This window comes from Danio rerio, chromosome 3, assembly GCF_049306965.1.
Source record: "Danio rerio strain Tuebingen ecotype United States chromosome 3, GRCz12tu, whole genome shotgun sequence".
In the NCBI taxonomy this organism is placed as follows: Eukaryota; Metazoa; Chordata; class Actinopteri; order Cypriniformes; family Danionidae; genus Danio; species Danio rerio.
Window position 1 is genome coordinate 1,640,451 of NC_133178.1, and position 12,039 is coordinate 1,652,489.

Sequence of the window (12,039 nt, forward strand, 5' to 3'; positions counted from 1 at the left end):
AATTAACATTTACAGTTAAAGTCAGAATTATTAGCCTACCTTTGATTTTTTCTTTTCTTTGTTAAACATCATTTGGGAAATATTTAAAAGATAATATTTTTTCTTCTGGAGAAAGTCTTATTTGTTTTATTTTGGCTAGAATAAAAGCAGTTTTTTATTATTTAAACACAATTTAAAGGTCAAAATTATTAACCTTTTTAAGCTATATATTTTTCAATAGTCTACAGAACAAACCATCATTATACAATAACTTACCTAATTACCCTAACCTGCCTAGTTAAACTTATTAACCTAATGAAGCCTTTATATGTCACTTTAAGCTGTATAGAAGTGTCTTGAAGAATATCTAGTCTAATATTTACTGTCGTCATGGCAAAGAAAAAATAAACAGAGGGGGTGAATAATTCTGACTTCAACTGTATATTGTATGTAATTTCCATATGAAAAGTTTAAAGTCCTGCCCCGTTCCGAGGGTCACCCAAGATTTCAACTTGGACTTTAGCTTGAAGCAATTCTGAAGATCTTGATTAGCAGGATGTGTTTACATTGATACAGGATGAGTTAAAAAATTAACTTTACTGGACTGTGGCCCTCCTGGAACAGATCTGAACAGCTCTTCATGATTTATGCTCATTCAGGGACTACATCTATCACTCTAGAGCGTTGCATATTTTTAATAAAGGCACATGTCTGCTATTTAAGGCACACTTTAATATACAAATATGGATTCTTTAAATACAAATGTGTAACTTTTGAAAAGATGCTGCTCTGGAGAAATATACTTTTATTTCATAGACTGCAATCAAATAATTCACAAAACACACTTTTGACATAGATAAATACAGATTTTTGCAGTCTCTATTCAAGGATCATTGATATAAATTGTAAATACCTTGTTATAACATAAGATGAAATTAACTTAATGCTAAAAAACAAAATGATTTTCGGAACTGGAGGTAAACAGCATATCGTACTGAACTCGAAAGTAGTTTATAACTACACGCACATCAGCACTAAGTTATTATTTCGACCAATGTTCATATCAGTTCTTTCCGGAATTAAAAGTTATGGTCTGTTGTTGTGTCGCTTGATGTAGCCATGATTGAGATTTGTTCACAGCTAGCGCAGATAATGCCAAATCCCCACCAGTGGTGCTCACTGCAGAGCCACTTGGGCAGAGCTGAGCTAGAGCAAGGGGGAGCTTGAACTCCAGCTCCTCCTTTTTTGCACTTCTTCTAGTGATTAGGGGTGGGGTGGGTGTACGCATTAAAGCAGCTTATAGGAGGAGGTGCGAGAGCTCAAGCTTCTCTGGAGCTCAAGTGATTTGTTTCAATAGTTTTCTGCTGTACTTTCCTGAATATTTCCCTTTCATTATTACAATGACTTAATATAACATCTACCGATTCTTCTACTTGAAAATAATCACATAACCCAGTAGGATGCTTCCCAATGATATGTATTGTTTTATTTATTTTAGGGTGCCCTAGTCTTAATCTAGATATTACATTATCCTTTAACATATCATGTCTAACATATCTGATAAATATTTAACATATAATATTATGCAACCGAATATTACTTGAAAATCGCAACATTTCAATGTATTATCTTGGTCACATCTGTACCAAGGCACAAATATGAACATGATCTGGCTAATGTTAATTGCGATAAAACTACAAAAAGCTGCCAAGTGCTGGACAGTCTCTGGTAGCTCAGTTAAATAGGTAATACTAGGTTGTCTTATGATGTGTCTCTTTTCTTTGGGAGTTCAAATCCCATGTACAAGTTTTAAAATTTATTTATCTAGCCTGATTTTTTTTATTCGGTTTAAAATTAAATGGGGAAAAGACGGCGATTTAAAACATAGGCTATATAGCGGAAAATATCAGCTCGTGTGACTTTGTAGACACAGGATAACACGACTCAAAGAGACTATTATATTCTGATTGCTTAATATTGTAATATTCTGTTGCATGGTAATTATATATATATATATATATATATATATATATATATATATATATATATTGTAGCGAGGCAGAGGGAAAACACAAACACAGTTAGCTGGTGTTACAAACAATGCCCCGGAGGGTGCTTTATTTAAAAGTGTTACAGGGGTGAATGAGTGCTCTTCTTAAGGGTGCGTGCTCAAGTGCTCCGGGGAGATGGTGAAGACTGGTGAGAGTTTTGGTGTTGGATCGGTCACGAGCTGGATTCGGCTGTGGGAGAGACAGAGAGAGACAAGCGTTAGCGCAGGGAGTCATGTGGAAATGAAGCTCAGTTTCCTCCTGTGTGGGGCTGGCTTTTATCTCTCCCTGGCTGATGAGGTCCAGCTGTGAGCGATCCGGTGTTGATGAGTTTCCTGTTGGGGTGAATTTGTGATGTGCGACGTGGTATCAGCAGACTCGCTACAATATATATATATATATATATATATATATATATATATATATATATATATATATATATATATATATATATATATATGTGACCTTTATACTTCACTCCCGAACCCACTTCATTCACCCTTCAGCAATACACACACACTGGACTCAGATGAGGAGGATTTTATTTTGCCCTGCACACAGAGCAGTAACAGTGAGATCAACACGATTTAACTTAGCATCCACATCCACAGCAGTTCTCCCTAACTCTGCTGCAGTCTATATTGAAAGCTTATATTATTATCATATAAAACAAAGATAGAAATATAAAAATACAGAAATGCGTAACTAATATCACTGAATAAACACATTTAATACCTTAACACAAAATATAATAGAAAATTACCTGCACACAGAGCAGTAACAGTGAGATCAACACGGTTTAACTTAGCATCCACATCTAAAACACATATAACTCCATTAGCACTTGCTGTATAAGCACATGGGGGAAAATATCAAGATGAGATTAAAAGTATCAAAATCAAACAAATATGACAAGAAAACCACTCTGTCGATCAATAAATGTATACAAAGTGTGATAGACTTTTAAAGCTGCATCCAATCAATCATTTAAATGATATTTTTATATTTTAGTATGAGGTGCCATATAGGATTTAAATCAAACTTTGCTTATCAACACATACATAAAACACGTGTATATACACCTATAAATTACTCGCATATACACCTATACTACTGGATGTTCAAAACAACATGGATGAAACTTGTGTATATACATATAAACTTGACGCATGAATACACCCACATACACACGCACATACATATAAACTCGATCCTCACATAAACACCCACATTAACACACACACATACATTTAAACTTGCTGCATGCAAACACACCTATACACACTCACATATACTTATAAACTCGATTCTCGCATAAATACCCACATTTACATGCACATACATATAAACTCGCAGCATGCAAACACACCTATACATACTCGCATATATATATTAAACTCTGTCTATGCATATACACCCTCAACAACACGCGCACATACACAAACTCACGGCATGCAAACACACCTACAACATCTCGCGCAAACAAACAAAAAAAAAATTAAATAAAAAAATTCACAAACATTTATCACGAATCTGGTTATTGCAAAGCTTATGAAATAGAAATAATGTGATTAATAGAGGGATTAAATATGTTAAATTATGAAAATATGTTATATAAAATATTAGTCTATATAAATAGACTATTCAAAATAAGAAATATTTTTATTTAAAACCTTTTAATTTAATTAGGTAATTACATATACAAATATAAATGGACTGATAGAACTCTTAAATGACGTTTAAAAAGCAACCAGAATTATAAATATAAATGTATACTCAAACTAAACTCCTCTATTCTATTGCAAATGTTAATGTAGCCTATAGTCTTCTTGTTTTGTTTTTTACATTTTTATAATTATTATGCTTTTTATATGTTTTTACAATGTGGGTGTCAAAATTGTAAGATTTTGGTATCATTTTGATTTGTTAATTATTCAGCATATCAAAAAAAAAAAAAAAAAAAAAAAACGCTGATTAAAAGTCTCTGCTCATCATGTTGGTCAAGTTAACCCCCATGGAAAAGCTATATATATTATCTGGACACTCCTTTTGTGTTTAATAACTACTACTTATATTTTTACAGCAGCTGGCATCCAGCATTTTGGTGCATTAGCCTGTTTATTGGTGACAGAAAAACCCACTTAAGTGCATTCCTGCCCCCTACTGGACATAAGTGTGTATCATAACCCTTGACGAATAGTGACACCAATAATAAAACATAAACTAATATTAGACAAACATATTTTATTCAAAATGATTACTTAAGCAACTTTATATTTATTAAACCACAATAACATTTCCGATAATTTAATTGCATAATAAACCTTTAATTTTGCAGGAGCATTCCTTTGCATTACCTTTTTATTTATTTATTTTTTAGAATTAGCATAATCTATTTTCATAATTCAACAGATGTAATTCCTCTATTAATCACATTATTTCTGCTTCTTAAGGTTTGCAATAACCTGATTCATGACAAATAATAATCTTGTTCATTACACTCAAAGGACTTTTACGTTGAAATTAAACTACTTCCTTTTAAAGTGAAATAACTTCCTTTTACTGTGAAAATTCATGCATACACACATATGAAATCACTTGCATATATGTATATACACAACTAACTGTATATATGTTTGAGAATTTTATTTTGTATGTTTGCACAAGTGTCATTTGGGTGTTTATGCACACATCAAGTTTATATTCTTATATGAGAGTTTATGGGTGTATATGCATAGATCAAGTTTATATGTATATGCGAGTGTGTATAGGTGTGTTTGCATGCAGCAAGTTTAAATGTATGTGTGTGTGTTAATGTGAGTGTTTATGTTAGGATTGAGTTTATATGTATGTGCGTGTGTATGTGGGTGTATTCATGCGTCAAGTTTATATGTATATACACAAGTTTCATCTGTGTTGTTTTGAACATCCAGTAGTATAGGTGTATATGCGAGTAATTTATAGGTGTATATACACGTGTTTTATGTATGTGTTGATAAGCAAAGTTTGATTTAAATCCTATACGGCACCTCATATTTTAGTGTGGAGCTAACACAAACCCGACTCACCCACAGCAGTTCTCCCTAACTCTGCTGCAGTCTATACACAGACTCTGTGCGCAATAGCGCCACCGGCGAACTAGCAGGAACTGCACTCCCATTAAAGCAGGATTTAATACTGAACTATTAACATGGTATATATTTATTTCGTTACATATATATATATATATATAAATATATATATATATATATATATATATATATATATATATATATATATATATATATATATATATTACACATAATATGCTGCATAATAATATTGTCATTGTATTCATTTTTTGTAAAATCTTTATGTACGTTACATGTGTGAGCATGGGTCACGAGTTCCTCTTCAGATGGGGAAATCCAATGCTATAAGTGGATTTAATTCACGTATGGAGATTTTGTTCAGAAAGCCAATAATCTAAAAGAGTATATAAAATATGCCAATGAAATGCCAAATAAAATTGCAGCGTCAGCTTGCGCACATAAAGCTTGTTGCAATCAATTCAGCATATAATTCAATTTAATTTAATTCAATTCAGCTTTATTTGTATAGCGCTTTTACAATGTAGATTGTGTCAAAGCAGCTTCACATAAATGGTCATAGTAACTGGAACAGTGCAGTTCAGTTTTTAGTGTTTAAGTTTAGTTTAGTTTAGCTCAGTTCAGTGTGGTTTAAGTGAAGTTTATTTATAAACAAATTTCGAGAGGATCACATGCTTATGATTGTTCACAGCTGTTCTAACTTTAGCTAACGATTATTATCCTATCAGACGATCCTTAACTCACTATAAATAACCAGACTTTTCTCATCTCAATATCTTCGTCTTGAAGAAAGCTCTGCTCCGCAACTACAAACGATACAAGCTTCAACCTACAAGCTTCAACCTACAAGCTAAAAGCTTCAAGCTACAAACTACAGCAACATCATCTACTATTACTACCATTTCAAACAACTCCAACTCCAACAATTTCATCAACAGCTTAAACAACAACACCAAAACCTTCCACTTCAAAGTGCCTCCACAACGCATCTGCTGTGTCTTCAAACCTATTCCCCAGCAAGATATCAGCCAAAACTCCAAAGCTATTGCAATTAAACTGATCCCTCACCTTCTCCTGGCAGTACACATGCGATCCATCATTTTACAGCTTGTTTGCTGGGATATGTTCTGCAGAGCAGCTGCTCTAATCATTTACAATGTTGATTTTGATCAACAAAATGGCCGCCAGGCTTTATGCACCTTTTGCATGGACTGACTAAAACTCCTAAGCCAATAGCTGTAAGGAGAAGCGTCACTATCCAGTGAGCTCTACATACCTGGAGATGGTCCCGCCCTCTTTCTCGACTCTCTTGCTAAGACCTTATGAATGAATTTTGCCAGACACGTTTGTAAATTAAGTAAAGTTAAGATTACAACAAAATGTTGGATAAAAGTAAAGCCATTACTAACGTTCCATTTACAGTTTTACTAAGTGGTGACATTGCTTTTAAGTCTTATAAAGTTTGATGTTGGCAATTTATATATATATATATATATATATATATATATATATATATATATATATATATATATATATATATTAAAAATATAATAAATATAAATAAATAAATAATTAAATTAATTAATTCATAATAATAATAAAAATCAATAGCCATTTAACTTCTGAAAATATTATTACCCAACCAGTAAATATTAGCCAGCTATTGGAAAACATTATGCCATCAAGCACAGAAGTCCAATTGTAATACGCCAATGACTCATGAGTTGATATACAAGATTGTATGGCAAGTCAGTTGGATGTGAAAAAAAAAAAAAACTGTAAAGAAACAAAATTCCCACTTGACTATTATAAATATAAGTTTAAACTCCACTTCACAATCACTTCACCTGCTCAGTCTTCAAGAGGTACCAGTTTTCCAGGACTACCAGACAAGCCACACCCCATATCCTCAGCTCTCCATCCATCTGCCATGCCGTGGGGGGACGAACGCCCACCCTTACCATCCTTACACATCTTGTCAACGAAGCTATCGGGCCATGCATTAACTAAGGCGCTTCCATTTACAGTCGCCCATGCCCTTTTTAAGATGCCTCGCATAGATATCAGCTAAAACAATTTCATGTCTGCCATACATGTATTATGTTGTAAAGATTTGATTTCTAATTCTGTTTGTTTTTCAATTTCAGAGATCACGACCGCCGGCTCCAGAAGGTGACCCCCATCCAACCTATTACACTCCACACCCGTTCCAAATACATTCACACTCTTTACAAAGGATACATTTCACTCACACAAATAAACCTGTCATGTTCACACTAGCCTTTCGATTTTTGAGATGTTCTGAACTAACCTAAAATTTCAATCTCTCAATCCACCCCACCACATCTGATCTAATTCTTTATTGAGCCCCTTCAGTTGGTTTTGGGGGATATTACCAAGGGTGCGGGTTCACTTCACTAGCCCCCCCCCCAATGCTCACAATCCGAGAACCGACATTCATCCTCTTTTGAACTATATCCCATCATTGCCGCGGCTATCTTGCGGGCCGACGAATCGGCTGCATCTAGCATCCTCGTACACTGCGATACTGAAGTGGCTGCCCAATGCATTTATTAAGGGCTGTTCTCATGCCATTAAGGTGCTAAACTTGGACTACAGCCAATAAACTGTTTTGTATAGTTGCTGAACATGTATCAGGTCATGTATCATGTATCTCAAAAAAAAAAAAAAAAAAAAAAAAACAATGGCTGACTCTGTCTCTTTTCTTTTTCCAGAAGTTTTGGCGACTGGCTCCAGAGGCGGATCCCCATCCAACACCAGTCCCACACTATCCAGAAATGATATTGCCCAAAGCCACCTGCTTACAGCCTGCACCCTCGACGCTATGTACACCCTGGCTTTTGGCCTCCTAAGATGTTCTAAACTAACCATAACATCTAACTTTAACCCCTCCATCCACCCCACCGTATCTGATCTGACTTTGAAGAATAAAGAAACTCTTTCATTCTTTGTCAAGCAAAGCAAAACAGACCAGATCCGGAGGGGGCACTACATTTACATTTTGACTCATCGCGCTTTCCAACCCCTTTTTAGCCTTTACACTTTAGGAGAACCCCAGAGCTCAACTCTCTCGCCCCCCTCTTTACTGATGATGCTAACCGTCCAGTAACACGTTTTTGGTTTCAAAAACACCTAAAAGAAGTACTCTGCCACAAAATTCCCCCCAGAACCATTCTCCAGCCACTCATTCAGAATTGGGGTAACCACCACAGCAGCCCACCATGGGTTCTACCAATGGCAGATTCAGATCCCTGGATGATGGTCTTCCGAAGCCTTCAAATCATACATCCGCCTCAGCCACTACCATCTCAAGGAAGCCCAGCTGATCCTCTCCAGCTGACACCCAACCACCGGAGTTTAAGGGCACGAGCACGACTCTGCCATTTCCTCCTATTTTCCCTCTAAGTAGCCTCCTAGCTACCTTTCATATTCTCTTCTCTCAAGCGCGAGCTATACTCCGCTTCCCCCTCATTCCCTGCCCTACTCCGCTCCAACTCTCTGGAGTTACTCTCAACCTCTACCCCCGCAGGGGTCCTGTAAAGCCTATCCCCAGCCCAACCCTTAGCACCCACTCGCTAGCAAGAGCCCTCACCGCCCCCTCCTTCCTCCCATCTCTTGCTGGACCCTGATACTATCTTTCTTCTAGCGTTCCCTAAAAACCTTTTCTGACTCACATGGAAGCCCTGCCCACCCCGGCTCTGACTCCTGCAGGAGCCCCCCAGAGTATCGACTCCCACAGGAGTCACTCCCAGCCTCTCCCACGCCACTACCTAGACTCCCCCGGAGTTGCTTTCAAAACTCTGCTCTAGCAATTGCATCTCTTCTCTTTCTCCTTCCACAAAGTTATATCCAGCAGCCGGATATAGCATTGTCTTATGTCTCTTGGGGGGTTTCTTCGATATGCGGCTGCTGTCCCGTGCGCAAAAGGCTTCTTTGGGGAGTCATCGAGATCTTCTTGAGCTCAAACTCCCCTCTCGACTTGCAACGGGACGGAGCCCAGGGGTCGAGGATGTTATAAGCTCAGGGCTCTCTCCCGGGACAGCACGCCAAACTAGCTTTATTATCAATCATCAGCTAAGTGTGAACTCTTGAAGTGAAGTTTATTTATAAACAAATTTCGAGAGGATCATGTGCTTTTGATTGTTCACAGCTGTTCCAACTCTAGCTAATGACTGATTATCCTATCAGACGATCCTTAACTCACTATAAATAACCAGACTTTTCTCATCTCAATATCTTTGTCTTGAAGAAACCCCCCCACCCAACCCTAATTTCCCCTCCTTTCAAACGGGCGTCACGGTGGCCAGCGATTAGCGGTTGCCTCACAGCAACAATGCCCCTGGTTTAATTCCTTTCCAAACCAGACGGCATTTCTGTGTGGAGTTTGCTCGTTCTCCCCATGGTCGCGTGGGTTTTCCCCGGGTCCTCCGGTTTCCTCCCAAAGTTCAAAAACAAGCACTATAAAAAAATTAATCCAAATACTTTAGCTAAACTCTGAGTACACCTTTCAGCATACATATCTGACACTTAGCTAAAACAAGCAAGAGGGGGAGTCATCAAGATCTATCTGAACTCAAACTCCCCTCTCGCCTTGCAACGGGAGGGAGCCCAGGGCTCAAGGATCTTATGAGCTCAGGGCTCTCTCCCGGGACAGCACGCCAAACTAGCTTTATTATCAATCATCAGCTAAGTGTCAACTCTTGAAAGGGAGTTGAATCAACCGCTTGCCCTCGTGCCACACTGACTATTCCCAAATAAAAAGTCTATTCTAGATAACAACAGCTATGTTTCCATCTACCTATTGTTATGCATATTTTGCATATGTGCATTAAAAAATAGTTGATTGAAACGCCATGTGTGCAGAAATTTTGAAAATAACTGAGTAGGATAAACTTTTTATTTGATAAGAAAAGATGTGTATAAATTACAATGGAAACACTTTTACCGCACAAATTCCAGTATAGGCATTAAAAAGGTCATGTGGTTTTGTTATAAGCGATGATGTTAAGATAAAAAATGTGTGAAATTGGACAAACCAGCCAGCTCAGCACACTGTAAACCATCTGAAATGTTGATTCGGTCATTCTCAAACGCCTTACCGTTTCAGTATTAGTGTTATTATATTATTAATGACCTCCAGATGTTTTATATGAATAAAAGATAGATGCAGCTTCTTCTACTGCAGCAAATTCAATTTTTACTGTTGATAGTGGGTGCCAGTTAATCAGGAAGTGACGATTTTGTTCGCTTTGAGTTGTTGGATGGAAATGTGCTTTATTCACACAACTGTTATGCAATAATCCAGTTTTGTGCATAAAGTTCATTCACATTTGTGGATGGAAACATAGCTCATGACATTACCTCCAACTGTGAGGTTTACGAGACAGGAAGGCTCGTAGTGGGTTCTTAAAGTATATAAGAAAAATGAGAAAATCTCAAAATGATGGCACAACTGGCTGATATAACGTGTAAAGTGATGGTTTATTTACAGTGTATGAGACTGAAAACCAAAATAACCCAAAAGCCAGCAAAGTAACAAAACAAACTAAAATAAAAGAACAAATAAACAAAAAAACGATATATGTACAATCACAATAAAAAAATACAAGTCACAGATTGCTTACGGCACCACAGTAGCTTGCTCGTTTGCCAGGTAAACTGACCCTGAATTGTTGTTTGGGGCTGCCTTTTAAAGGTGAAGCCTCACCCCCTTAATATAGATCAACATGCACTAATTAAAAGGTAAGTATAAACATCTGTACAGGTTCTCAAATGTGGTATTTTAAACCACATTAAACCCCAACCAGTCACAATTAATCAATGTAAACTAAAATAGATCAACATATAAAAAATAAACATATAAACATGAACATATAAACACATAAAGACAAGTATAAACCCACCCCCCACCCCCACCCCCCTATCTAGAGGACAATGGACGAGTCTGCTTACGGTTGCTCTGTAGCAATCAACAGTGAACCCAGCACTATTTAGTAGTGGTGGGCAAAGCGAGGCTTCGTGAAACACTGAAACTATCGAAGCAAATGTGTCGAAGCTTCGAAACGTTTTGAAACACCACTCTACGGTGACACCTAGTGGTCATTTTATTTGTATTTCACTGAAACGGCTTCAGCAAAGAACAGTTGAGCAAATTGAGGTATCAAACCCCACTTTGTAGCCTTAAATCATCAAATGGTTTAGTCAAGTGGTTGGAGTTTGTGACCACCATGTGGAAATAATGGGTTCGAATCCAGACTGACACAATTGTTTTGAAATGCTTTAATACCAGTTGGTAATGCTTTGTTATTGTATCGTTTTGTTTCAACATTACTCTGACATCCGAATAAACACCTTGTAAATAAATTTGTATTGTTTTGTTCATAAACAGGGTTGTTGCTAGATCAGATACAGTTGTGGCCAGAAGTTAACAATAATTATTTATATTATTAATTAAATTTCCCATTGTATTTTATTAACGTCTATCCAAAACCTAAACCCATCACAGTACTGTAAAAATATGAATTATTGTTTTGCAGTGTTACAAAAATGATGCTAAACTGATGGCATATCCGCAGCTGTATCCTATCTAGGCTACACCATAAAACAGTAACATGATTAAAATACATAAAGTCATGATTTTGGAGTATTTGTACTAGTCGAGATTCGAACCCAAAATAAATTTGAAATACAGTATCAACATGCACACGCACGGTCCACTAGGCCATACATGACAGAGTAATGATAAAGATCATGCCAGTCAAATGCAGATTCTCCGGGTCTTGAAACGCCTCTGAAATGATCGATGCTTTGAATCGCTTTTGTCACGTGACCAAGTGTTTCGAAACACTTTAGTCACGTGACCTGGGTGTTTCGGATCATGCTTCGGTGCAGTGTTTCGAAAC